We start from the raw sequence: 27,965 nt of genomic DNA on the forward strand, positions 1-27,965 counted from the left end.
AAGCAGCCTCCTTGGCTGAATGCTGCAATTTATTGATAGATACACTTTTTAGTAAATTTCTGTGGGTAAATATCTTATACATTTATATTTTCTTTTCCTTTTTCTTCTTTTATGCTTGTCTTAATGCTACAGGCAGTATGCTGTGTTAAGTCTAGGTGAGAGAAAGTGAAATGATGGTGCTAAGATGGTGAAAAAAATATCTGCAACCTGAACGTTTAATAAATTCAATCACCGTTGACAGGAAATGTTTTACTCAAGAATAGGAAGGAATGCAAGAAAGCATTAGCACTACCAAGACTGAGATACTTTAGTAACTGGAAAAAAAAAAAAAAAAAAGAAAAGAAAAAGAAAAAGAAAAAAAAGTAGATATTAGAACACCTACGTTTAAAAATGTCTATTCCATATGTAGTCAATTTCTATGAGGGAGGCACTTCTAGAGGGTGATTCAGAGCCCTAAATTAGTTGACTAAAGTTAGACAGTGTGAATGCCTCCCACGGTACCAATATGTTGCAGAGGGACAGAAAGGAGGGAAGTGAAGGGAGAAGAACACAGAGTGATAAGGACTATAAATGAAATAACTCTAGAGCAAAGTTTAGAATGTTTGAAATAAATGGAGGGGGTTTTTTTGTTTGTATTTGTTAAAGTGAAGATGAATAAGTTTGATATAACACATGCTCCAAACCTAGTAGCATCTTCATAGTTAGCAAGCAATGGTGTATCACCTTCCACTGTGAATTTCTATACTGCACTTATTACATCTATATTATATATACATCATACATACACATATATTACATCTATATACACAGCTGTTCCCTGATTACTAGTCGATATGCGAGGATTAGCATAATATAGATAATTACTGCTTGAAATAGCTTATAAGAGAAATAAAAATAATAAGAGAAGGCAAACAAAAGAAAGAAGAATGAAATGATGTGCCCAAAGTCATCAAGAATAATATCTGTTTCTTAGTATATCAGGAACTGTAAGCCATAATACCCATGATTTGCATGTGTGAAAGCATTTCTAATAAACACAACTTTTGGGAATTCATTTGTTTAAAAGAGCTTTGCCTTTAGTAAAAGAGCAAATATTTATACCCACAAGTAATGGCACCACAGTGAACAATCTCATTTGTATTCATGATTGGATAGAGCTCTTGAAAAGATAGTCTTTTCAGAGTATTTATGACTCTTCTATTCTTGATTATAATAATTCATTTGGTTTGTAGGCACCATTTTAGAGAGAATTAAAAAATTCTGTATTCGTCTGTCTGTAAATTATTAGCTCATTAGTCACTGTAAAAGTGGATGACAAATCTTAATCTTTCATCCTCAAAACCAAAGGTTACTAAGGATAGACATCACATGTGTCACAGACTTGCAATTTTTTAATTTGTGTTTAACATCTATTCAGAATTTTTCCTGGTATTTAATAGGAGTGCCAAGGAGCTTTTTGGCATGCATGGACTTCCATGAACACACATAGTAATAGCGTGTATTTATTCATTTATCTTCCTACATCTGTTATCTCATATTGTACAGAACTAAAAATAAAAATAAAAATAAAAATAAAAATAAAAATAATTTGCATGTAACCGTCTATTGCTGTTCCTTTAGCTCTGAGCAATTTTCCATTAGATACTGTCATCCCTGTGTCCCTTATTAAAAATATTGTGGATTAGGGAGTCAAACACTGAGGGGAAATGGGACGAAAAAGAAAATTCTGTTAAAATTGGTGGAGACATTATTTCATTTGCTATTTGCCTTAATGGACTTTCACTTTCTTGACTCACTGTAATGTGGTTCAGTTTAGAAAGTTTGGAAAGTTCATATTCTTAGCTTTTGTTAAAACTAATATGTGAGTCATAGGTCATAGTTTCAATATTTTCCACTTGTGAACTGAATCACAGAACCATAAAATGGTTTGGATTGGAAGGGACCTTAAAGATCATCTAGTTCAAACTCTCCTGCCATGGGCACCTTCCACTACACAAGACTGTGTAAATCCTCATGCATCCTGGCCTAGAGCACTTCAAGGGACGAGGCATTCACAACTTCAGGATACCCTGATATCAATCTGTGTCCAGTGATTACTTTTGCATATGTACACTATACTGGAATAAAGCAATGTACTCTTGATAGAATTTTGTAAACTGCATCATTATTTGACTTTAGGTTTGGCCTAGGCCAATTGCTGTAGATGTAATGGTACTATATATATTATATTGTGGAGAAAATTGAGCATCCTATGACATTATAACTCTGTTGGATTTTACTGGACAGAAGACTTCATCTGTATGTCTGATAATTAGGAGGAAAAGGGAAACTTGCATCCTTTCATTTGGAAACAGGTGAGGAAAACATTAGGCAAATTATCCTTTCCTGAAAATACTGAAATAAATTTACATGGAGACTGCTCTTGTTCAACAAGAAGTGATCTTTTGGATTGCTACAGAAAAGGTGCAGGCTACACATGATATTTGATTACTATAGTTTTCTTTAGATGGGCTCATAAATTTTGCCTCTAAAAGAGAAAAAATGAATTAACACATAATAGTGTCACACATTTAGCAAAGTGAGTTTGATAACGATTACCTATTTTTTTATGATTCTAGGAAAAAAAGCTAACTTCATGCAGTAGAGGATTAAGATTTACTTATGTTAACTTTTCTTAATAAGTTCACAGTTCTTCCCTGGCCATTTTAATGGAGAGAGTATTCAGATACATTAGAACACATTGGATTGAGAGTGTATTCTTGGATAACAACTGCAGAAATAGGTCATTGTTTTCTTTTGTTCTGGAGTAAAGATACAAGCCCTTTCAATTCACTGTTATCAGATTTCTCTTTGCTCTCAAGCAGAAGCTATATCTGTTACTGGACATAATAGCCCTGTAAACGTCCAAGTCAGGAGCATGTTCCCAAAAGGATCCAAATTCCATGTTTTGGCAATAGGAGCACATCTGCCATATCCTCTTCTCAGAGTCCTGCTAATCCTGGATAGGAAAAGCCAGGACACACAGACAGGGCAGCAGATTCATTCATGTTCCAAGAGGGTAAGTTTAGATGCAGCTGGAACATTTTAAGCCCTATATACTGTGTGTGGTTTTCTACGTTCTCATAATATGCATAATAGGAATATTTACATACTTGCCTACATACAGACTTACTCCAATTTAAAAATCTTATCATTTTTATATGCCTGAGTAACAAAAGTGTACCTCAAAATGAAGACAATATGCAGTATTTTCTTTAAAAATACCAAAACAGCTGGTTTCAGTTTGTAGTTTAAACAGGCGTAAAGAATTTTGTTTAAATAAAAACAAATAAACAAAAAGAAAAACACAAAAAACCCTGTTGTTAAGGCTGAATCTATTATCCTTCCCTCCATCAAAGAAAGGTGATTTGGTAATCAAATAGAAGAAAAAGCACTTGTGAAATGAAAGCAACCATTGTAAAAAAGTTGTGTTTCTCCTTTTAGCAGTAATTAAAAACTAAACTACAAGATACTATTAATGTCATTTACTGAACCTTGTGTTTTCATCATACAGAATATATACTGCTTAATAGCTTCAGAATGTTTGGATCAACTTCTGTTCTGGTGTCCAGTTCTGGTGTCCAGCACCCTTTGGGAAAAGCCAGAAATATCAAAAAGCATTATTCACACACAATAAAGGAGAAAAAAATATGTTTTTATATCATACCTTTTCTTCACTTTTTGAATACAAGACTGAATATTCCATATAAATATACAGTTTATATTATAAAGCGTGTCTGCTCATCTGATTATTCGATATTTCCTCAAGTCATCTAAAAAAACAGAGGAATAAATATAGTCTAGGTAAACAATGTTTTGTTTTTGTCATTCCTACAGGTAAAAATTTCATTTTGCTTCTTATGTTTCTATGCAACCCTAATGTCTAAAAGTAGTAACATTTCATTAGATAGTACTTCTAATTTCTTCTCACATCAGCTTTAGGACTTGTAAGTGAGGTGGCAGGTGTTACCTAGTTAGACTGAGGATTCAATACACTTAGAACTTAGCACTTTTTTGTTTTGTCTTATGTGCTTTCTTTTAGATTGTATGTAAACAATCTGTTTCCTGATTTCCTGAAAATATGTAAATTTCAATGGAAGTTTTAGGATTTTCTTCCTTTTTATTGTATGGTTTAAACATTCTTGTGCATTCAGAAGGATGGCAGCTGCATGAATTCCAGAAGCACAGACTGCAAGAAAAGTTTTTAGTGCGTGTCATTGCTCTCTGCTTTTGGACATTGCTTATCTAAACCTGTTGTTCTCATGATGTCTAACAGTGTAACGTGTGGCAATGTGAGAAGGATAGCTGTTGAACACTCACATTTTAGAGTTCTGGAAAAAATGTGCTAATTATTTACTTTTTTTATCCACTAGTGGGGAAAGGGGGAGCTTCTGGCAGTTTTAACAGTGTCATTTATAATCATTTAGTTTATGTTGATGTAAATATATAGAGCAGCTTGACTGAGTTGTAGTGTTGAGCTGTCCTGCCTTATGTAAGCCAAATGTTTTTGAAATTACTTGTGGAAATCTTAAGAGCGTCTGAAGTGATACAGCAGGGCAGGGGCATATTGATTTTGACTAAGGAACTTGTAACCATATTTCCTAGACAAATTATGTATATATTAGTAAGGACAGCGGTTCTATAAGGAAACACAAATGAAGGTGCTGTAGATACTGCAGTAGAATGGGAGAATGTATCATCTGACTGCCCGCCTTTTGTTTTCAAAGTCTAGCCTTAAAAAATTGAAGGACAGGAGAAAAATAAATTATTAATAGTACTCATGAAATTTTAAAGATACAAACATATCCTGAAATATAGTAGCAGGAGGGTGATAAACCCACACTCTTTCTATTTTTTTTTTTTATTATTATTTTTCAATAGTGGACACGTTCATGCAACAGCACTCAAGCACAGCTTCTTACTGCAGGTGCTTTTCCCATTTTGGGAGTTCACTGCCCTTGTTTTGTTAGCTTCAGCATTTTGAAAGTGTTGGCTCACCCGCAAAGCTTGCAAATATATCAATGTCCATGCTGCCTTTGCTTTTTGTATTTACTGGTGTCTTTAGCTTCAGGGTTTCAGATGCCCTTGAGAAGCTGTGACCATTTTTTACATCTGAAACAGTGCCAATTCATTTATTAAGACAGAGTCTGTGAGGCCTGGATAAATTTATTCTATCTAACGTTTAATAAAACATTAAATTAAAAATGTGACTTATGCTGTGACATGCTTAACATTACCCTTCCAAGGTTTATATTGGAGAGTTGCAGGGCCCCACTCTGTAGAAAGTAACATGCTATCAATCTGGTTCTGAGGTGACAAGGCCACTGGTGTTTTCCTGTGGAGGTTGTTTAATAATTAATTTTTCACTGCTAGTATGTTCAATAAATAGATCACATCATTTAAGGCTAGTTTAATAGGTTTATATGTTCCTTATAAATTCCAATAATGATAACAGTTAATAAAAGAATAATGAATTTGTGTTTGGAGATCTTAAGATCAGTCAAGCAAATTAGGCCTGATCTGTGGCTATTTTTTGCGGGGGCAAGTTGTTTGTTTTATTGTTTTTTTTTTTTTAACTATAAATGTGCACACCTTGTATGTATAAGCCTATCTACCTGGTGAATTGTAGAATTTCTTAGTGTTTCACTTGCCATATTAATTTAAGTCTTTAATCTGAGGACAGGGCAGGCATATAAAGTGGTACATTAAATCAATATTATGTTGCAGATGATGTCTCCGAAGAGGGTGCCATTTATGGACGGAATTGCAATAATAGGAATAATAAAAAGAAATTGCATTTTGATCTTTCCACATGTTATTTATAATGCTGCTCACCCGTTTTAAAAAACATACAGCTCTCCTTGTAAAGGCAACTCTTTCCACAGAGCTTTGTCACATACTCAAAATGTGAAGTTAAAAAAAAAAAAAAAAATAAAAAAAAAAGAAGAAGAAGAAAAAAGGAACAGTCCAGATAGGGAAGTCTTGTCAATTACTATTAGGATTCAAGAGAATCAGCCCTACAAAAAGAGAGTCTGTTGCTTCACAGGCATTTGCTTGGTATTTAAAATAGATGGTTGTGGTCTTGTTAGAGTTGCTGATAGTCGGGGATAACCTTGTTAAGAAAGTTAATAAAAGAGGAAGGTACATTTGGTTTGTATTCTTGCCTTATGTCTCATTCAAGGTCTCATTTTCCACTTCTTTTCAAAATTCTCCATATAATCACTTGAACTGGTGCAAACAAGGTGATTCTGTGGCTTCATAGCTGTTTCCATAACTATTACTGCACACATAGTATGCTGGTAAGGGATTCAAAGGACTGTTATTCATTCTTGGCTCTGCAACTATTGTACTGAGCATGCATTCACTCCACTATTTATCCATTTTCTACATCTGTAAAATATAAATCAACCTAATGACCTTAGTAAAATGTTTGGATTGAAAATGACAGGTAATAGCATATTATATGAGATGCAAAGCAGTAGAAAATTGGGGCATTCATTTTTCTAGAACTTCAGCATCTGACTTTGTAACAGTTCTTTTTTTTTTTTTTTTAATGTAAGCCTGTTGAGATGGGACCTAGCAAAAGCTTTGTGATATATCCTGAAATGCAGGGAGGAGAAAATGCAATTTCTTTTATTATCTGTATTTTAAAGAAATCAACCCTAGGAAGGACTATGTACCTGAACCAGTCCCTGGCAACCTATACTGCATGTGACGTTTCAAGGCATTTCTTAAGCCTTCCTCATTTCTGCCATAAACCAAGGCTACTGCCTCTCAAGATTGCAGGCAAGGAGAAGACCATGAGTTAGCAAGAAATCATTGCTCAGGCGGTAGTTACCTGTAGCTGCTGCTCCTGTTTATCTGCTGAATTACTTCCAGAAAAATTGTTTTCAGGGTACCTGCATGTAGGTGGAGAAAAGAAGTGAAGAGCCTGGGAAATACAGCATTTGTGGTTATCACAGATAGAAAGATATGCAGGTGGAAAATTATGTTGCACTGTTGCTGAGTAGAAATAGAGTGGGAGGATATTGTAGCAAAAGTAACAGAAAAAAATTTGGGCGTGGGAGTTTCATAAGATGATAAAAGAGGTGAAGGGGTGATAAACTTCCTCTGTTGCTGGACGAGGAATCATGCTTGGTTTGGGAGTATTTTATATACTGAGTACAGGTACTATTTATCAATAACAGGTGCTATCCCATTTCTTGTGCTGGCGGAAGCTGATTAATACTGTCAGTAATTATATTTATACTGACAAAAATAGGTATTTCATTGTGGTAAGCTGATCAGGTGCTGCAAACTGTATCATGCTCTGATATTATCATGCACTGATGCACACCATCAGTGCTCTTATCAGGGCACTTATTGCAGTGTTTGTGATTTTCAAATTTGGACTTAGAGTGACTGCTTATCCTGTGGTAAGAGATTGCTGCTGATCCATTTCAACAAGTAGTAGTTGCCACTCAGTGGCATAGTAGTTGCCACTCAGTAGCAGACAGTGATCTTTTTGTCCCAGTGGTGAGCAGTTATCTCTGAGAAGCAAGCAGCAGAGAATGCAAATTGCACTGAATGCAAATTGCACCTATTGCATAGCAGCTCACTAGTGGGATATTCTCTAAGTAGGCTTATCTTGGAGCAAGAAGTTTCTGCAGTGACTTTGTGATTCACAGTAGGTGATGAGCAGTGATAGCTTACTACTGGAGTATGTACTGATGTCAGGTGAGAAGCCTGAGGCTGAAAAGATAAGAAAAGCAGTAGGAAAATGGTATTCTTATAACTAGAAGGGAATTGGGTAGCAATATATATATATATTCATTCGTATACTGTATACAAGTATGTGTATATTTGTAAGACCAAGAATGTAACAAATGGCCTAGTTAAGATTTTGAAATAAGGGGAGGGAAGAAAGAAGGCAGGAAGAGAAATTGCAGCATGAAGTATTAGGTTAAAATTTGAAGTGGCTCAGCCATTCATTTGCTTCATGCACTTTCTCTTAGTCTAACAGATGTCTTGATACTGCTGTTACTGCAATCCACATAATATTCATGTTGTGAAGACCCATGAAATTTCAGTGAAATCATTCCTGAAACAAAGTTGGAGATTCAAATTCAGTACATGTGTGTATACAGAAGTCATTAAATACCTGAGAAGTGTTATTTTCTTAAGGATGGAAGGAGTAATAGGGGCTGGCTTACATGAAGATAAGCATTAGGAATAGACACGATAGCAAGGTTTCTCCTTAATGAACATTAAGTGTATAGAAAGGATGCAAAAGCAGACATATCAAGTCGGAAATATTTAGAAGAAAATATGGACACAGTATTAAAATTGTCTCCTAAAGAAATAACAAACAAACAGAAACTAGGAAAAATCGTTGAAAGTAATACCATACTGAAGGATCTGTAGAGCACGTAACAGAACAAACTAATATGCTTGATTTTTCTTTTTCTTTTTTTTTTCTACTCCAATTTCTGAGGTTAGCACTACAGTGATGCAAAATGATGTGTGCATGTTTGCATGAATTACTGGCCCTTTAAAATTTCACCTATCTTACAGAAGGAAGGCAGATACTTGTTATGGGATTCTTTATTATTGAATAGAACTCATACTTGATGAGTAAGATATTCTTTTGCAGACCCAAATGAATTTTGAAGAAGGAATGACTAAGAAATTGTATTTCATTCCTTGTTAGACCTGTGATAACTCTTTACAAATTTCCAAAGTGTGAGTTTCATTTAAACTATGCACTCAATTTCCATTTCCTAGGTATGTAACTCATATGTATGGTTAACATTAGCACAAATGCATTATTGCTATATTTAACTCTCCTTCTCTCGGATCTAGTTATTTCAGTGAACCTGGCAGTGACAAATCCTATTTCTGTCATTTTGCTGAACACTTACAAGTTCTGTGCAGCAAACCTTTGCTACTATTGAATGAGAATTCTTTTTTTAATTTACCCAAAGTAATTTGGGTACTTTCTTTTTTTTCCTGAGTACTCTCAGTCTGACGTGATTGTGACCTTCAAGTTGATGCTAATATTCATCTAAGGTGTGGCCAAAAAGGCCAATGGCATCCTGGCTTGTATCAGAAATAGTGTTACTAGCAGGAGCAGGGAGGTGATCATCCTCCTGTACTCAGCCCTGGGGAGGTTGCACTGTATGTGTTCAGTTCTGGGCCTCTCACTACAAGTAAGACACCGAGGCTCTGGAACGTCCAGAAAAAGGCCCTGGTGTCCAGAAAAGGGTAATAAAAATGGTGAGGGGTCTGGAGGACAAGTCTTATGGGGAGTGGCTGAAGGAACTGGGATTGTTTAGTCTGAAGAAGAAGAAGCTCAGGGAAGACTTTATTGCTCTCTACAGCTGGCTGAAAAGAGGTTGTGGCAAGGTGGATTTCAGTCTCTTTTCCCAGGTAATAGTAATAGGACTATTACTAGAGGTAATGACTTTAAGCTTTCATAGAATCTTAGAATCACAAGGTTGGAAAGGACCTACAAGATCATCTAGTCCAACCATTCTCCCATCACCATTGCTACCAAAAGCAACTAAACCATATCTCGTAGCTCCTCATCCACATGTCTCTTGAACACTGCTAGGGATGATAACTTCACCACCTCCCTGGGCAGGCCTGAACACTCTATGAGAGAAAAAGTTTATACTTATGTCTAATCTAAACCTCCTCTGATACAACTTGTGTCTATTTCCTCCGGTCCTGTTTGTTGCCTGGGAGAAGAGGCCAAACCCCTCTTCACGACAACCTCCCTTCATGAAGTTGTAGAGTGCAATGAGGTCTCTTCTGAGCCTCCTCTTCTCCAGACTGAACAATCCCAGCTCCCTCAGCAGCTCCTCATAAGACTTGTGCTTTAGACCTCTCACCAGTTTTGTTGCCCTTCTCTGGACACGTTCCAGGGCCTCAATGTCTTTCTTGTAGTGAGGGACCCAAAACAGAACACAGTACTTGAGATGAGGCCTCACCAGTGCTGAGTATAGAAGGATGATTACCTCCCCACTCCCTGCTTCTGCTCCCTGCTATTTCTAATGCAGGTCAGGATGGCATTGGCCCTCTTGGCCACCTGGGCACACTGTCAGCTTATGTTCAGCTGAGCATCAGGCAACACCTTTCCTCTTCACAGTCATCCAGCCACTCATCCCCAAGCTTATAGTATGGCATGGGGTTATTGTGGATAAAGTGCAGGACCCGGCACTTGGCCTTGTTGAACCTCATCCCATTCACCTCAGCCCAGCAATCCAGCTTAACCAGATCCCTCTGAAGGGCCTCCCTACCCTCAGGCAGATTGACACCACCTCCCAGCTTGGTATCATCTGCAAACTTGCTGAGAGTGCACTCAATCCCCTCATCCAGGTCATCAATAAAGATATTAAACAAGATGGGCCCCAGTACCAACCCTGGGGGACACCACTTGTAATGACTCACCAGCTGGACTTAACTCCATTAACCATTACCCATTGGGCACAGCCCTCTAGCCAATTCTTTATCCAGAGAAGAGTATATGTGTCCAGGCAACAGGCAGCCAGAAGAACACTGTGAGTGACCATGTCAAAGGCTTTGATGAAGTCTAGGTAGACTACATCAACAGCCTTTCTGTTGTGTGCAAGTCATGCCACCCAGTCACAGAAGGAGATGAGGTTGGTCAAGAACAACCTGCCTTTCATGAACTCATGCTGTCTGGGCCTAATCCCCTCGATGCCACACACGTGCTGTGTGATTTTACCCAAGATGATTTGCTCTGTAACTTTCCCTGGTACTGAGGTCAGGCTGACAGGCTAGGAGTTCCCTGGATCCTCCTTACAGCCCTTCTTGTAGGTAGGAGTCACATCAGCAAGTCTCTAGTCCTCTGGTACTTCTCCAGATAACTAGGAATGCTAGTTAGTAGAAGTTAGTAGAACGCTAGGTTGATGGTGAAGAGCAGCTCGGCAATCATCCCGCCAGCTCCCTCAGCACCCTAGGATGGAGCCCATCCAGTCCCATGGACTTGGTACAGTCCAGATGGAGGAGGAGCTCTCTAACCATCTCCACCTGAATCACCGGGGGTGTATTCTGCATAGCATCCTAGACTTACAGTTCAGGGCATAAAGTGCTCTGAGGATAACTGATCTGCCTATTAAAGGCAGATGTAAAGAAGGCGTTGAGGACCTCAGCCTTCAGTGGTCACATTCCCTGCTGCATCAAGTAAAGGATGGAAATTCCCCTTGGGAGAATTTCCAGGAGAGTTTCAGGTTGGACACTAGGAAAAGCTTCTATGAAGGAGTGGTCAGGCACTGAAATAGGCTTCCCAGGAATGTGGTAGAATCACCATCCCTGGAGCTGTTCAAGAAATGTTTAGATGTGGCACTAAGACACGTAGTTTAGTGGGGAAACATTGGTGATATGTGGATAGTTGGACTGGATCATCTTGGAGGTCTTTTCCAACCTTGATGATTCAGTGATTCTGTGATCTCATTTACCTTCTTAAATGTCTCAAATTTTTGGACATTCTAATTGAAAGCCTGTGCTTGTTAATAACTTCCAGCATTTGAGTTCTCAGTTCATTTTAAGTTTATGAAAACTTTTCAGACCTATGGCTTTTTAAATACAAAAAATGCTGACTTGTTAAAGACAATCATGGCAAATTTCTGGAGAGAATTCTTGTAGAATAATTATTTTTTTAAAAACTTCAGATTTTAGGCGGAAGAGTTGTTTCTTCTATTTCCATCTAAGTTATTTCTTCAATGTTCATGCTACAAAGAGGATTCTGGAGGTGTTTAAATGCCCACGTAATAAATTTGACATGAGTTATTTGTGACTCACTTTAAACTTGGGATCAACACAACACATTATTTTTCAAAAAGTAAATTTGCAAATAAAACGTAGCAGCTAGGTTTTTATTCACTGAATGGTTTTTTGATTTTCAGGCCATGCCATGAAGCATCACAGTGATATTCCCTCTGGGTCCTTTTTAAACCGTAGGCAATATAAAAGGTAAAGTAAGGGAACTTCAGAAAGCTCCAAAATGGAAATTTGGCAGTGTTTATACTGAGCCTGTTTCTTTCCAGCATTTCCTGTAGCAGGGTTAAGCACCGAAGCATAAGAGTTTATTTTCTCAGGAAAAAAAGGAGGTTTAGTGTCCAGTGTAGCTTTTGATGGTCTTGTTATCCATATAAATATTTAAACCTTCTTTGAAACCTGCTGAGCTCTTAGCTTCAGTGATATCTTGAAGGAATATAATAAAACATGTTTCTTGACACCAACTTTCTCTTCTCCTGGGAATGAACTACTCATTATTATGAGAGGTTATTCACCATGGTCTTCTGGCTCCAACAGACTTGATCAAATAACTTCCTACCAGAAACCTCTTATTCCCCAGGACTGAAAAATTGTTCTCTCTCTCCTCTCTGTTAATAGTGCTTAGGTACTAATGGATTGGTCTTGCAAAATTGAATTCATACCTCCTGACAGCTACCAGCTTAGGCTTGACTCAGTCAGCCATATGGATCATTTACGGACCATGGAGAGAGTCAGGGCCATGCTTCTTCAAAAATAAGTAAGAAAGTATGGTATGAACTCTATAAATCCATACCAGACTTATAACAGGTAAAAGTAAATTAGAAAAAAGGTTAGTACATGTTGCAGAATATGCAGATTAATGAAGTAGTAAGGACAGACGGTCAGATTCTCAGAACACTGTAAATCAACATTCCTTAACTGAAGTTAATTTATAACACTTACAAAACCAATCCAGCATCCTTAGTGACAATGTTAGTATTTTCTTCTGGTAACAGAGAGACAGGCATCAGGAATGACAGTTGGTTCGTGGGGAAAGTTTGCTACAGAATACAGAGAAAAGACAACATGCATATTTACAGTGTGTGGAGAATTTAAAGGCTGGAGAAGACCTTCTGGAGTTTCTGTGTTCTGTTCCTTACTGTTACAGAGAATGACATCATATAATCCCATTCAATCTTTTTCTTAAACACAAAATGGTTATTTAAGGGTAGTGATATTTTAAACACAGTTTTTCTCTGAGAACAGATTGATCGAACTTTAATCACATGCTGCCCTCTGGTTTCCTTCATGATTTCTTATGCATGTTTCATTCTCAAGAAAAGAATTGTACATTGTAAGTGTTTCTGTTTGTTTGTTTCCTAGGTTTTTGTTCTTGTTGGTTTTTTTTTGTTGTGCTTTTTTTTTTTCTTCCTTAATACTACTATTAACCTTGTAAAGCTGAGAAAGTGGATGCTAATGTTCTCTTTTCAAAATGTATTTTTCTAAAGGCCATGGGACCCACAGATACTGCCTATGCAGCAAGAATCAGTAGTACTGAGTAATAAAATATGATCCACTACAGCTAGTAGATTGAGTTGATTCTGCATTGTACTGCAGCATGGAACGGCACTGAATTACTAGCTGAAGTATCAGTCAACCTGAGAGCATTCATAGCACCCCAGTCTGCTACTGAGAAAAGAGTGTTGTCTGCCAAAGCTTTAATGCTGACAGCAATGTACAAAGCCAGAAGGACAACAGCTTGGCTTACAAATAGCGTGCTGAGTCTGCAAGGACCAGATAGATTGAAAGACTGTCTTTTGACTTGTAAATTCAGAAAATTTGATAGTAAACCCTTTGGTATACTGAAAATTAAAAATAGTTTTATTCTGACTGTCATTTACAGAATAGGATTAAACTGCTGGTGAACATCAGCTTCCCATACAGAAGTTCTCAGTAAACTCTGAAAATCTTTGATGAGCACTGAAATCTAAGTTCGGCTCCAAAAACATTTGAAATTCCGTGTTACTGTTTTTAGCTAGAGATTTTAACTTGCTTCAGACAGTTTGAAGAAATGCAAACATAACGATGCCATGTATGTGTGTCTGAGATCTGAAAGAGAAAAAGGAAGGCTTTTTTAATCTTCCAAAATGCAGTTCCTGATAATTGATAGAGAAGATAGCACAGTTAAGCATTTGGCGTTCATTTCCTAAGCTCAGGCTGATTTATATGAATTCATCAAAGTTTTCCCTATCTCCAGGAAAGAGTAAAATTAATGTTTTGCTGAGAAATGTTTTATGATATTTCTAGATGTTGGATGCTGTTTTTTTGTTGTTGTTGTTGCTGCTGCTGTTTTTGTTGTGATTTTTGTTGCTGCTATTGTTTTGCTTTTGTTTTCTGGCAAACTTTGAAAGCCCCTATGGTCTTTTTCAGATGCTTAGCAAATTTGATTCAGGTACCATCAAAGCTTTGTAAGGCAATAGATTCAGAAATTGACTGTTAGGAGAGACTGATAAATATATCAGACTGTTGACTTTACAAAACTCATGTTCCTATTTTCCCCATCAAATACAGTATATCATTAATGAGAGGTGCTATATTTATTAAAATGAATAATTTTGAAGCAAACCACAACACTTAATGTGCAATCTTTTGCTGAAAAACTATATAATATATATATATATAATATATATATATTTTAAACATTATCTGCAGAGGAATAGATTTCAGCTGTTCCAAGTATTAACTGAGTTGTAGTAACAATAAAGGTAGTATCCATAGGGGAAATGGGCTAAAAAGATTTCACAGATAACTCATTTATCTGTCTGTCTATTTTTCTATCTGTTTGTCTGTCTGTCTATCAGCAGGCCAAGGAATCTGTGTCAGAAGTAAGTTCATAGCCATAGCTTCTACATAAAGAGATTAGGACAGAGTCACATGTAGGAAAAATGTACATTCAAGTCAAGTCTAGGGCTAAGCAATAGTGCACATGTTCATTTTGTAAAATATAATCGTGAAGGGGCTATAGCTTTGTTTTATTTTTCTATTATCAGAAAGCTGCATTCACTACTAGAAAAAAATTAGCTGGGGAATGAATTCAATAATTTCTTAGAGAGCTCACATGAAAAAAAAAAAAAAAGCTTGGACAATTAAATCTAAACTTTAGGATCTGTTTACTTGCTGTAGTATTTTGCTACATGAAAACTATCCAGGACAAAACCTTCTGGTTTCCCAAGACAAAGCTGTCTGTGCATAGTCCCGATCAACCTTCTTTGAGTATCCCTTCTTGAACAAAGGGTTGGACAAGATTACCTGCTAAAGCAGTGGCAGCAGCAAAATCCAGCAGCTATTTCAGCCTATTGCCCAGTAAATGGCACCTTTCGGACATACAATATGAAATTAAAGTGGTTAATTGAATTGTATTAATTACTCAAAAGCAAGTGAAATTTAATTGCTAAATTTACCTATTGCATAAGTAAGCTGATGTACTCATTATTCTAGGCTGAGTTTTCCTACCCATTGCAAGGCGCACTAATGTGAGGTTGTCCTGATCTTCGGGATGATTTTATTCAATTACAATGACTAGTACCAATTCACAGTTACTCCTGTGAAACAGATGGCAGCAGGGGGGCAGTGTGATACAATGGGTCTGACATGGAAGTGCCTGAATAGAGATGGAGCAGTGGATGTGAGCACAGTGAGGTGGTGGGTGGTGTGTTTCAGCAGTGGCAACAAGTGGGTCACTTCTGCTGGTGCAGATTTTTACAAGTGTGGCATGCAGGCTCTTGTTCATTACTGGTGAAAATGTATAGCCAGCCAGGGGTAGAGACTGTGTTCAAAAAGAGTGCTTCATAGTTGAGGATTTGCTCATAGTGTTATTGTACTTTTAGTATCAGTTGTAATTTCCATGGAAATTAATAGGAGGAATTATTTTTGGAGTGATCTAAATAGTCTAAAAAGTAAAAAAAGTCCTGAATAATTAAATTTCATTAACCCAAACAATAAGAAATAAATTATCAACTCCACAACATAATGTAATTGCTCGATCTTGCTGATCTGTGAATTCAGTACTATATTTATTAAGATATTTTGAACAACTTATGTGATGTCAGCACTATAGGAGACAATGACATAAAAATTACCATAAAGAAAAATCAAAATCTGCAAGCAACCTTAGGCTAAATTTCAGTGAAACAGTCCTCATGAGTGTGTTGTTATTTTGTTTGTTTGTTTGTTTGTTTGTTTTCAAGTTTCTGTAGTATTATTCTCTAAAAAAATAGGAATTGGCAGTTGAGAAAAAAACATATTTTACATTGATTGGCCTCTATACTGTGGCTCAGGTGGAATATCTGCAGGGAAAAAAATGTTTACCCTTTTGTTTACAGCAGCTGGAGATGTGCAGGAATAGATAAGGAGGAGTTAAAGTAAGATGAAGGATAGGATTTACTAAAGACCTAGAGTTTGATGAGCAGTGTGGGAAATGGAGGTGCTGCCAGGTTGTAGGAAGATTGGAGAGAAAGGTTCCTGTTGTCCTCTCCTTCCTCATTTTTTTCTCCTCAGTTCTCTTTTTCAAAGCATGACAAAGACACAGTAGACAAGAGAAAGATGAGTCTACAGTCTTTTATTATTTCTGCTACATTCTAGGTCACAGTCAAAAGGAAAAATAAGTAGAAAATAACTCATTAGAGGTGTTATACAAAAAGATAGGGGAAAAAAAAAAAACAAAAAACAAACAAACAAACAAAAAAAAAAACACCAAAAAACAGATGGTGAAACCTGAGGAACTTTTAGCCTAATTACTATCAGTAAGCATAGCTGACTCTGAAAGTCAGTTACTCAGATGCCAACCATCACATCTTGTGACATTCTTCCTTTGATAGCACCAAATGGGTGTGCTGCAGCATTAAGAGACATAAGTGGAGAATAGAATCAAAACGACTGTCAAAGAAATTTTTCTTTGACAACTAAGTTTGCACCTAACATTTGGGGTAGTGGATTGGAATTAATTCAAGGTATTTATCTTGGAATTTATCCTTTTTATCCTTGAAAACTGAAATCTTGTGTTTGGTGCTATGTGCAAGTGCATGAGGAAATTAGGGGCAACAAGTAACAACTGCAATAAATATAGCAAGTGTTCTAACTTGGATTTTTTCTTTCAGCATGCAACATTCATGCAGTAGTTTTAAAGTAACTTATATGTCATTGATAGTACAAGTAAAGCAGATTAGAAAGAGTGACTGCATAGCCACTCATTATGAAAAGAAATATTTAGTGTAATGACATGAGTATAGGAGTTACTAGGTCCTGAAGTGCTTCTGAATAAATATAAATATATTCCAGTGTGCAAACATGAATATTCTAGGAATAGCACCATAGAGTCTACATGCATGTTGATATCTGTCTTTATCTCTTTCTATAAGTGCTGGATTTAAAGAAATTTTCTCAACATTATTCTCTCACTGGAACTGACCTTTCTAAGGCAAAACAGAGCAAAAAACCACCAAACTCTTAGTATCTCCTTTGTGCGCTCCAGCAAGTTCATAAGGGCAGTCTACTCTGTGATTTATTTGAAATAGCAGGGTTATTTACCTTAGCTATTTATGTGATTTCAAAAGCATTAAATTAAGGATAGATTTTTTGTATTTTATTACAAAGGTAATTACGCTTTCATTTAGATGTAGACTGGCAATTAATGGGCATGAAAATACAGGGTGATATTATATAGTTTGCAGTTAGACAATTTGGGGAGTTGGGTAGGAAATGATGAATGATCTCCAGTTTTTTGCATAGTATATTAGGTCAAAATTAGGTTTGTGGCTTAAAGTCTTTTAGAGCCTTCAACAAAACAGCAATTTTCATTCTCTGTGATCAAAACTAAGTTTGATATGATATTAGCAGCTGATTCGTTCAGTCACTTGATCTCCTTTAAATGTCTTATTTCAATACTGAATTCTGTCCTTAACTTTGCACCATTATTTCACATCTTTATGTTATGATTAGAACCTTTCATAGTACCTTGTGGTTTTGTTTAGTCAACATGACCTAATTTTGTGTATACAAATATACCTGTTTATTTCTAAATGTCAAATTACTTCCCTTGATAGATAATGGTTTGTATATTAACAAATATTTTGTCTTTTGAGGCTCAAGATTATGTTTCCTATGGAAAGGCCAAGCTCAGGTTCCATGAACGTCTTTTATGAGTTCATACAAAATTACTTGATAATTACGAAAGATACAGAACCTTTGTTGCAATCTCTGTACAGCCTCATCTTTACAATAGAACTGCAACAATCTTGAAATTTGTGTTATAAGGAGAATTTGTCAATTTGAATTTCTGTTTGAATTCCAAATTGACTAACTAGGTGTCCTGGTTTTCTGTAGGATAAAATTAATTTTACTACTACTACCATATGTAGTGCTGTGTCTTGAACCTGTGACAAAAATGGTGTCTATTGCACACTGATGTTTTAGTTGTAGCAAAACGGTGCTTACACAGTACTTTGCAGGCTGTCCTGCTTGCATGAAGGCTGGGACTGGGATCTGGTGGGGAGCACAGCCAGGACAGCTGATTCAAACTGACCAAAGGGATGTTCCATATGGTGTGGAATTTTTGTCAGCAATAAAAGCTGGAAGAAAGAAGAAAGAGGGGAGACATTAGGAGTTATAATGTTTGTCTACCAAAGAAAGTATTGTTTGTTTTGGAAACCCACTTTTTGTAAAGTGAATGAACATCTGCTTGCCATTAGGAGGCAGCGAATTAATTCCTTGTTTTGCTTTGCTTGTGAGTGTAGCTTTTGCATTCCCCAGGAAAGTTTATCTCAAACTACAAGTTCTTGCACGTTTCCAATTCTCTACTCCATCCCACCTGGGGAGATTGAGTGAATGGTTGGATGGTGCTGAGCTGCCTACTGGGGTTAGAACTTTTGCTTCAATTTATATTTACAGAATATCTGGGGAAGAATTAAAATTTTTAGAAGTTGATAGGATCAGGAAAGTCTTGCATTAAAATATTTTATGATATTTTACCAGTCACCCTAGATTTCATACATTGTTTTCCTGAATGTCATAACAACATACGAATAATTGTTACATATTTTTTTCTTGCAGTTTCCTTTTAGCATAGTCTGTGCTATGCTTCTGATGCTCAGAAGTTGGACATTGTGTATATATGGATCTTATTTTGAATTTTCAGAGATGGTACTTTTTTTCTCGTGCTGATGATTTTAAACATGTACTTGATGTGAGAGTAAGGAAAGAGTAAGTTTCTTCAAATTACTGTTTTCAAATAAATGATTTTTGAACAGGTCCTACATTAAAAAACAAACAAACAAACATAAACAATCAGAATATTGTAATTTAAGACATTACTCAACCTTCTTAAAAAGCAATTTGTTTGGGAAATAAAATGGTTATTATAATATTGTGAGTGCTATTAATGGAATTAAATGAGGTTTTTATTTTCAGTAAATGACTAACTGTGCAGCAGACTATGCCACACCCTGCAGTTTCTCTCCCCCTTTTTAAGATTAAGAGCCTCAAGTATCATTAGCAATCAATGCAGGCTTTCCTACAAGAACAGTATCATTACAAATAAGTAACTTAACACTCTGCGCACGTTAAGGCACAGAACAAATCTTAGCACCAATTTGCTAGCACTAAAACCCATTAGAACACTGGCCCCAAAAGGGGCAAATCATTGAAAATGCACTAATTATCAGTCAGTCTCTTTGGAAAGATTTTGGGTCACTGCCAAGCATTATGAAGATTTTCAATAAGTTCAGACCGAGTTTTCTGTTTGGTTCTCTGAAAGAAACTAGCAGGTAGAGACTCAATTCTACCCATGCACAACCCCAAACCCTGTGGATTTATGGAAGTTTTTTTTTGTGTTAAAAGAAAATCCAAGTTTGATGTGTTACAGTGTGCTGCTGGGGTAGCAAGTAAGTATAGTCTGCCATCTCTGAAATGTGTATTTAGTCTGCACTTGAGACTTGAACCTGGCCCAGGTTACATCACCATGGCTACTTGCTTGTCCTTTGTCAGGCAGCTGAAAAGCGGACAGCAAAACATAATAAATGAGTAAATGTTTACACCAGTGTCATGGCTGGTGCACTGCAGACTGTCTGTGGGGGAGCTTGTCTGTGAAAAATGGACAATGTGTGAATTTATGGTTCTGCCAGGTCATTTTCATGGCTAAGGGAATGGGTATAGTGGTTATCGACCAGCAGAGAATTTATATCTGGGATTGGCTATTGTTGTTCTGTACAATGGATTGTTTCTCACACGACTCATAAATAATGTGCAGCATTTCATTCAAACTGATGAGTATAGCAAAAAGTTGTATTTTCTTCCTTCCCCCTTCTTGGTATTGAAGCACTGATGACATCTTTCCATTTTCTTCTGATGCTCTTACATCCATGCAGACTAAGAAAAGAAGATAAACAGCTATCAAAGTGCCTACATTTTTTGTTTTTTAATTTATTTTTATTTTTTTTAAGCAGTCAGAAGCCATCTGTTACAGCATGTGTCCTGACACTGTCTGTCATCCTCACTGAGGCAGTGGTGGGACTGGGTTCTCCACACTTTGGCATCTCAAGATGAGTATGTTCCAGGCAGGTGGTAGAAAGTGAAGTTTCTGCTAAGCGGGATGTTCACTGGCTTCAATGAAATTTCATTCATTTTTACAGTGCTAGTTAGGCAGACAGGATCTGAAGTACTCCTTCAGATAAGCAGACAATAATCTTCTCTTCATATCTGAACTGATAAAAGCAATTGCTTATGGTCAGATAGGTTCATGCTATGTAACTTGAAGAATCTATCACTCACTGTTTTGGTGAGAGAATTGTAGTCCTTCTCTCCCATTCTTTTCAGTGCCTTTCACAGAAGCAGGTGAGAGTAGGAGGAGGCAGAAGATGCTTTAAATACTCATGGAAATTCAGTGTAGGATTTTTCAAGAACATGTTTTCCATTTCTTAGCAGCTTCCACACAGGTAAATGGTGGAACACGTTCATGACAAAAACACGTGGCTTTGCTTTACGTGGCAGATAGACTTTTGTGACTGTGACTTCTGTGACTGTCCCTATCTAGCCAATAGATAGATCCTTTTTTTTTTTTTTTTTTTTTTTTTTTTTTTTGTAAATAGATCATATTTCAGGTGTATCCATTTGATTGATGCTTGTCTAGTGAATACGTACTATGGTGGGTCTCTTCCTTGGTGATACAACAGCATAAGTAGACATCCTCAGTTTGAAGTAAGCTAGCTTTTCTTTTCCTAACAATGCTGCCAAGAGCAGCACAGTGGGAGCTCCTTGCTGAGCTCCCTTACTCAGCACCTGCTAGATGGAGCACTCTGTAATGGACTGATATAATGGATACACTACTATGTAAAAATGTGACAGTTAGCAACTCTGGTCTAGTTTACACCACAGAGGTAATATGCCTCCTGGGAATTTTCACCTTAAAGAGTGCAGAGATCTGTGCAGGGTATTGTTTTCTTCCTTCAGCAATCTTCTCTGTCAGAACAAAGATGTTCCCATTCTTGTGATGCAAAGATCTCTCCTACTTGTTTTATCTCTGGAATTTTATTTCTGAGAGTATTTTTTACTCATTTCCAATGCTTTACTCATTACCTGTGCTACTGTACCAATGAAAGCACAGAATGGATTTATATTACAAAGTACTTCTCTTCATATCAAGGACAAGTTTATTTTAAAATGACCTGATGTGGATAAACAAATAGTGTTTGTTTGTTTTTTTTCCCAACTCTTTATTTTCATTTAGTTTAGTATCCTTTGATAGTATTTTAGATGTTATCTATTCACTTTATTACTATTATAATATTTATTTCCTATATATCTATTTGCTGAGTCTTTGTGAAGGCAGTTTGTAGTTGCTGTTGCAGTAGATCACTATTCAATGCTACTTTTTTTTTTTTTTTTTTTTCCCCTGGATTCTGATCTCTTAATATATGGGCTAAAGAAGACTTGCTCTGGTTTGTGTTATTTATTTTGCTGTTTCAGGAAGACATAATTTAGGCAGAACAAAGTTGTTGCCTTAAAAAGAGAACATGTATAAAATATGCGTATCTTAATTCTGGGAGTCTCAGAATTGAATTCATCAGAAGAGAATATAACTTGGCGATAAAGTAGCATGATTACACATTATAGAATTAAGCTGAAGCTTACAGTTTGTTCTTCGTGTTTTGAAGTATTTGTTCATAAGTGGACCCTATCTTACTGTAATTTTGTTTAATTATTAATTATATTCCCTTTGTCATATACGGTAATTGTAAATGGATGTGGAAACTCTATTCAAAAGATGGAATCTAGCCAACAGTGCCTACACAAAACATTTATTACCACATGGCAAGGAATCACGCTGATAGAAAAATGGCAGAAGTATAGGGTGAAGGTATTTCTGTACACTGAACACAAGTCCAATTTTAGCTATGTGTGGCATGTTTATGTTGGGGCTTGTTTGTTTTAAACATACTTTCACTTGAAAGTCAACTTAACTGTAGATGAACTATAATACTTCACTGGGATTTTTTTCTTGCTATAGGCTGCTAGAAGTATTTTCCTCACATTCCCCTAAGATGCTTCTGAGCAGCCAAAATTACTCTTCCTTGACCTATAGGTTTGAACCCAATTGACAGGGATCCCAGAACGCAACTCATACTTTAGCTCTTGATCTGCCTGGAAGCAAATCCTGCCGCTACGCAACTGGTGGGCTTAGGGAATGTATACACGCAGAAAGTCATTGCAGACATTGTGTCCTGGTTTCAGTGCAGTGTTTTGTTATCCATTCTGGAACTGAGATGAAATGCAAAGTAGTGCTGAAAGCGGGAGGCTTGTCACAGACAACCAAAGGAATCTGTGTCCAGTAATGGGGATCAGTAAGAAATCTTCATCTTTCTAATATGCTAAGCAGTTGAATATGCTTCCAGCTCCCTTACCTTTCAGTGACAAGGAGGCCTTGCTATCAGTTAGGTCTTATGAATTGATATGCTGCTGCCCAGCACAGCAGTTCCTTGCTATATCTATCACAAATTCCAGTTAAGTTTTGTATTTAATCCCTGGGATTCTATCTGTGTGTTTAAAATACATCCCATAAGCTCTGTGAGAGAATACATACAGTATTCTGAATAAGCAAGTAGGATTTCTTGAATAGTACTTCAGATGTAAGAATGTCCACGTCTGGTTCCGTGGTTCATATTATTTTGATAGCATCCTCTAAAGACAGGAAAGATTACGTTCATGCTTTAGACAGAAAATGATTCTTTCTTTTCCTAGTATTTACTTTTTGTTTTGTTTTGTTCTGTTTTGCTTTCCAATAGAGCAGGTTGTGTATTTAAAAAGGGCTTGTAAGTGACTTGCCACAAGTCATAAAAAGGATATGATGATAAAGCACTTTCCTGAGATGTGGAATTCAGTCTCTAACGTCTTTAAAGATTTTGAATAACCCATCAGAACTCACTTATCTCTGTAATTAATTTTGCATCTACCGAGTAAAAATGGTTCCTTCTTTTTTTTTTTTCCTCTATTTTATATATTTTTGCTATTAAGATTTATGAGAGAAAGGTTTCTTAAGCATGTTTCTACTGATGCTGTATCTTTTTCTTTTTCTTCAGATAATCCTCTAATTTAGTCAAATGAGACTGTTTTAACTGTTGGGAAATCTGAACAAAGAAATATAGTCTTTAAAGTGTAAAAAAATAAAGAATAAAGATGATTTTTTTTTTTACATAGAGATTTTTTTTTCTTTCGTCAATATGAGGACAAATCCTACTTGTCATTTTTTCTTTTCCAAATACAAACATACTTTTCCATTTGTGTCTCAGTTTTACATATGAAGGGATAGTGCTGACTAAGGTGTATGTGCCTTACATAGAACAACATATACATTTTTAATATTTTGCATTCAAATTCTAGCTTAGACTATTCTTGTAGCTCTCTTACTATGAAACTCATGTGCTGTTTCATCCAGTGTATGGTTCAATCTCTAATGTGTGGCAAAGAAAATGAACATCTAACATTGATCATCAATGATGTTCTACCTTTTAGAACAGCTGGATTATCCTTAAACTCAAGTTTGTCTTGACAGGATAAAACAATGCACTGTACTTCAATCTTAGGGCATGTTCTTACTTAGATGAGTATTCAGTCACTTTAGTAAAGAGTAAAACAAAAGTAGTATTTTGCTATATTTTCCTCAAACTTAGAAAGTCCATAAATAATCAGATGTTGGGATAAGAGCTGGGAGAAACAGCAGATGTGTATAATAAACATTCTGCCACAGTTACATAATTTGGTCACTTCCAGGGTCTGATAGCATCTGGAAAGATATTTTTAAATTGCAATTTTGTACCAAGACATCTAACTTTTACAATAGGAATGCACTGTCTTTACTTATTCAGGTATAAAAAACAATTCAGCTTGCAGCATAGTGGGGAATAAATGTTTTCTTTCTGACATGCACTTCCTTTTATCCTTGAATATGCAGAGCATCTGAACAAATCTTCTCTGATAAGCACCTATTCTGTATGCTCAGTGGTCAACTACTACATAGCAATTACTGCCATGACTGCAATAGTGATCATTAATAGTACTTTTATTTTAAAATATGCATTATCTCCCTGGTATAATTCAAGATGGTGCTGAAGGAATCAGTTCACCCTCACATTAACAAAGTGCTTCCTGATGTTCAGATGGAATCTCCTGTGTTTAAGTTTGTACACATCACTTGTTCTCCTGGAGCTGATCACTACTGAAAAAGGGTCTGTCTATCCTCTTTGCAATCTTCCTTCACAATAATAAGATCTCACCCTGAGCCTCCTGCAGGCTAAACAGTTTCAGCTCTCTCAGCCTTTTCTCATAGTCCCCACATCTTTGTGGCCCTGTGTTGGACTCTCTCCACTATGTCCATGTCTCTCTTGAATTGGGAAACTCAGAACTGGAAACAGTACTGGAAACTCACTGGAAACAGTGAGGCTCAGCAGAGGAGAAGAACCTTCTTTGATCTCCTGGTAATATTTTGTCTAATGAAAGACAGTACACCATTAACTTTCCTTACAGCAAGGGTACATTCTGGCCTTGCTCATCTTGTCCACAGGACCTCCAGATTCTTCTCTGCCAGGCTGCTTTTCAGCTAGGTGCTTCCAACATGCGCCTGGAGTTATTCCTCCCCTGGTGCAGGACTTCACACTTCTCCTTGTTGCACTGGTCACACAGCTTCAGATTAATTAGAAAGGGAAGCAATTCCAACAACAAACTGGTTACATTGCACAGATCATTTTAGTACTGAGTAGAAGACAGTAAAATACTTTTTGTTGTAGTCTGAGCCTTGCAAGGAACTTGTTGACTCAAGCAAGTAGACAGAACAGAGCATAAAGGACACTACAAGGAATTTATTGACTTAAACAAATAATTAGCTTTTAATGACTACAATCTGTAAGATCGAAGGGAACCTCACTCTGCTGAGGTAGAGCAATAGACTTTTTATCTTTAGTTCTTCTCACGGCCTCCCACAGTTGATTAACATCAGAAAAGGGAGGAGGGGATGCACAACCACGAAAGCACCCATTTAAAAACTCTTGAACTGTCTAGATGCAAGTGGGTTGTCAGCCAACATTGGTCTTGGACCAACTAGATGATTTAACAGTGAACACAGTTTACCTTGGTTGACCTGCAACCACAGATCCACTGACCTCTCGCTGCAGCCTGTTTACATCTGCTCAAGCAGTTCCTTGAGCAGGACGCACCTGCAGCCATGACAGCCCTCTCCTCCCTCAGGACCAAGGGGGACCTCCAGATTACAGAGCTCCCCACAGTCAGTAGTATGGACTGCTGCATCAGTAGTGACTGCTGTCACTCCCAGTTCCATATCACCACAAGCACAGCTCCTGCCTGCTTAGGGGAGGACTAAGGCTACCATTATTACCAAACAGCTGTGTGTGTCAATCCACAATTTTGGGGGTTGGTTCCGATTTACCTCTCTCCCAGGATCCGCATGAGGTCCTCACTAAAATGGCCAAAGATTCACCTTTCTGACAACCTACTCAGTGGGATGAGACAGGTTCATATTTATATATGAATATTTGCTGAAGTTCAACAGAGTTTTGAAAAGTAGCGCTATATTTATCGCCTTGAAATTTTGGTGAATTTAAATAGTGTAAATGCCAGCTTCTCAAAATTTCTATTGTTTGTTATAGAAGATCAATTCTCAGCTTGCATTAGAGCAACTATTTCAATTTTCTTGTGCATTATAGCATTCCAAATCATTCCTGCAGCAAAAGTAATCTTACTTTTTTCCCTCTCTCATTCTTTTCTTTATCTCAGTCACTCTTACTGTCTTTTACCATGTACATCTTCTAATTTTCTACTTCTACCCATAGAAATTTCAGTTATTCTTCATGTTTCAGACAGCTGAATTTAAATTACCATGTGAGATTCTTTTCAGGCTTTTTTTAAATAGATTGAGTACTTGTACAATCCCTTAACCTAGCACTTGGGTACTGGAATGATAAACCATTGAAATTGTAACTAAAGGAGACATGTCTCTACATTTGCAATGCAAAAAGCTTACAATATATATATATAAAAAAAAAAAAAAAAACAAAACCACATGAGTCTTTTATAAGCAATTGTTGCTATTTATCTAGCTGATTTTAATTTTCTTTATGCATATTTCAAAGAGCAATCATAATTCATAATACGATTCTTCTGAAAAGTTTTTGCCAGTCACTGATTTTGGGTTATACTTCAGTAGTAAACATTTTTAATGTAAAAAAAAAAAAAAAAATCACTGAAGTTTTGAATTTGGGAACCCTATCTTTTATATGATGATCTTCTTAACGAGTCATTAAAATATGTGGTACTTGTTTTGTTCCACAATAAAACAATAACATGAAAGACTAGAGTCATCTGAACTGCAGGATTTGGAACCAAGTTTTAGTATGATGTTACTTTTTATTGTGAGTAAAATAACAAGGAATACTTTGTTTTCTTTGGTTGAACATTCTGGAAAGAAATAAGAATATTACGGAGCTGTTTAGAAAATAAGTATCAATTTAGACAACAGATTTCATAGCCTACTGTTTGTCTGTAGAACTTTGCATGACCACACATTGAAAAATTTTTGATGGTCAAAGTCTAACCTGACTAGCATCTTGCTGGAGTAAGTTTTCTAAGCCTTTTTTCAGCCATTCATCTCAGTGACTTTATGGATTTTGTTGTTGTGTATGTAGAGAAATGGTATGTCTTTACTGTTTTAAGGAAAGCTGAAGGCAATTTTGTTGACTCAGATCATTTTTTATAAGGCCAGTATCACCTTCAGTCAAATCCAGAGTCCTTCTGACTTTCAAGTTCTCTCTTTTTTAGTAACTTATATGTATTGGAGTATTGAGACTTTTATCTTTGGCAATGTTTAAAATAGCATAGCATTAAGTCAAAAGCAAGTGGGAAATAGTGGAATCTGCCTCCACATCTAGAACAGCCAAGTGCATAGGTTAGTATGGGTGACTGGAGAAAGAAGCAGTGACATGGAGGGGAGAACTCCTCATGCTTACTGAGAAGCTATACAAGCCTACAAGTTATAGTATCCCTGGTTCCTAGCCAAGATTAGAAGTGACATTGTTTTGTAACTGTATAGTTGTACTTTTTGTTTTGTGTTAAGTTTCAATCTGTTTTGAGAACTAATTAGTCAAATATTTCAGTGATGGGATTTTTTTCAACATCAGTGATCTCCCACACAGTGCCAACCTTAAAATAGCTATCATGCTGGTTTGATGGACAGGAGCATGATAGGAAAACTTAGGTTAACTTGGAGTTTGCAATTAACCAATGGTATGAAAGCTAACTTAAGGCCAGTGACATTAACTCAGTATTGTATTTGGGGGGAGTGATTTCAAGGAATGTGTGGCATCTTCTTTCAAATCATTTCCTCAGTGTCAAAGAAGATCATCTTATCTGTGTTTGCATATGTTGGGTGAAATTTGAATCTGCAGATAATTTCTCATTATTCAATCTCATGGAAACTATCGAAACTGCAATTTTTGTTCAGATTTGGCACAATCTCTTAGCAGTGCTCTGCATTCATCGCTACTCTTGTATTTTTTTTACTGGACAATTTTATTCTTATATCTTTATTAATGATAGATTTCAGGAAGTTT

The 27,965-nt window shown here is 36.6% G+C and overlaps 1 protein-coding gene across 7 annotated transcripts in view; it reads left to right on the top strand.

Moving 5' to 3' along the window:
• PCDH9 (protocadherin 9) overlaps window positions 1–27,965 on the top strand; it is a 703,877-nt gene that overhangs the window by 198,881 nt on the left and 477,031 nt on the right. The gene's annotated exons all lie outside the window — the stretch shown is intronic.

The sequence above is a fragment of the Centrocercus urophasianus genome, unplaced genomic scaffold (genome assembly GCF_019232065.1).
Source record: "Centrocercus urophasianus isolate 14NV4802_14NV808 unplaced genomic scaffold, USGS_Curo_1.0 seq_9, whole genome shotgun sequence".
In the NCBI taxonomy this organism is placed as follows: domain Eukaryota; kingdom Metazoa; phylum Chordata; class Aves; order Galliformes; family Phasianidae; genus Centrocercus; species Centrocercus urophasianus.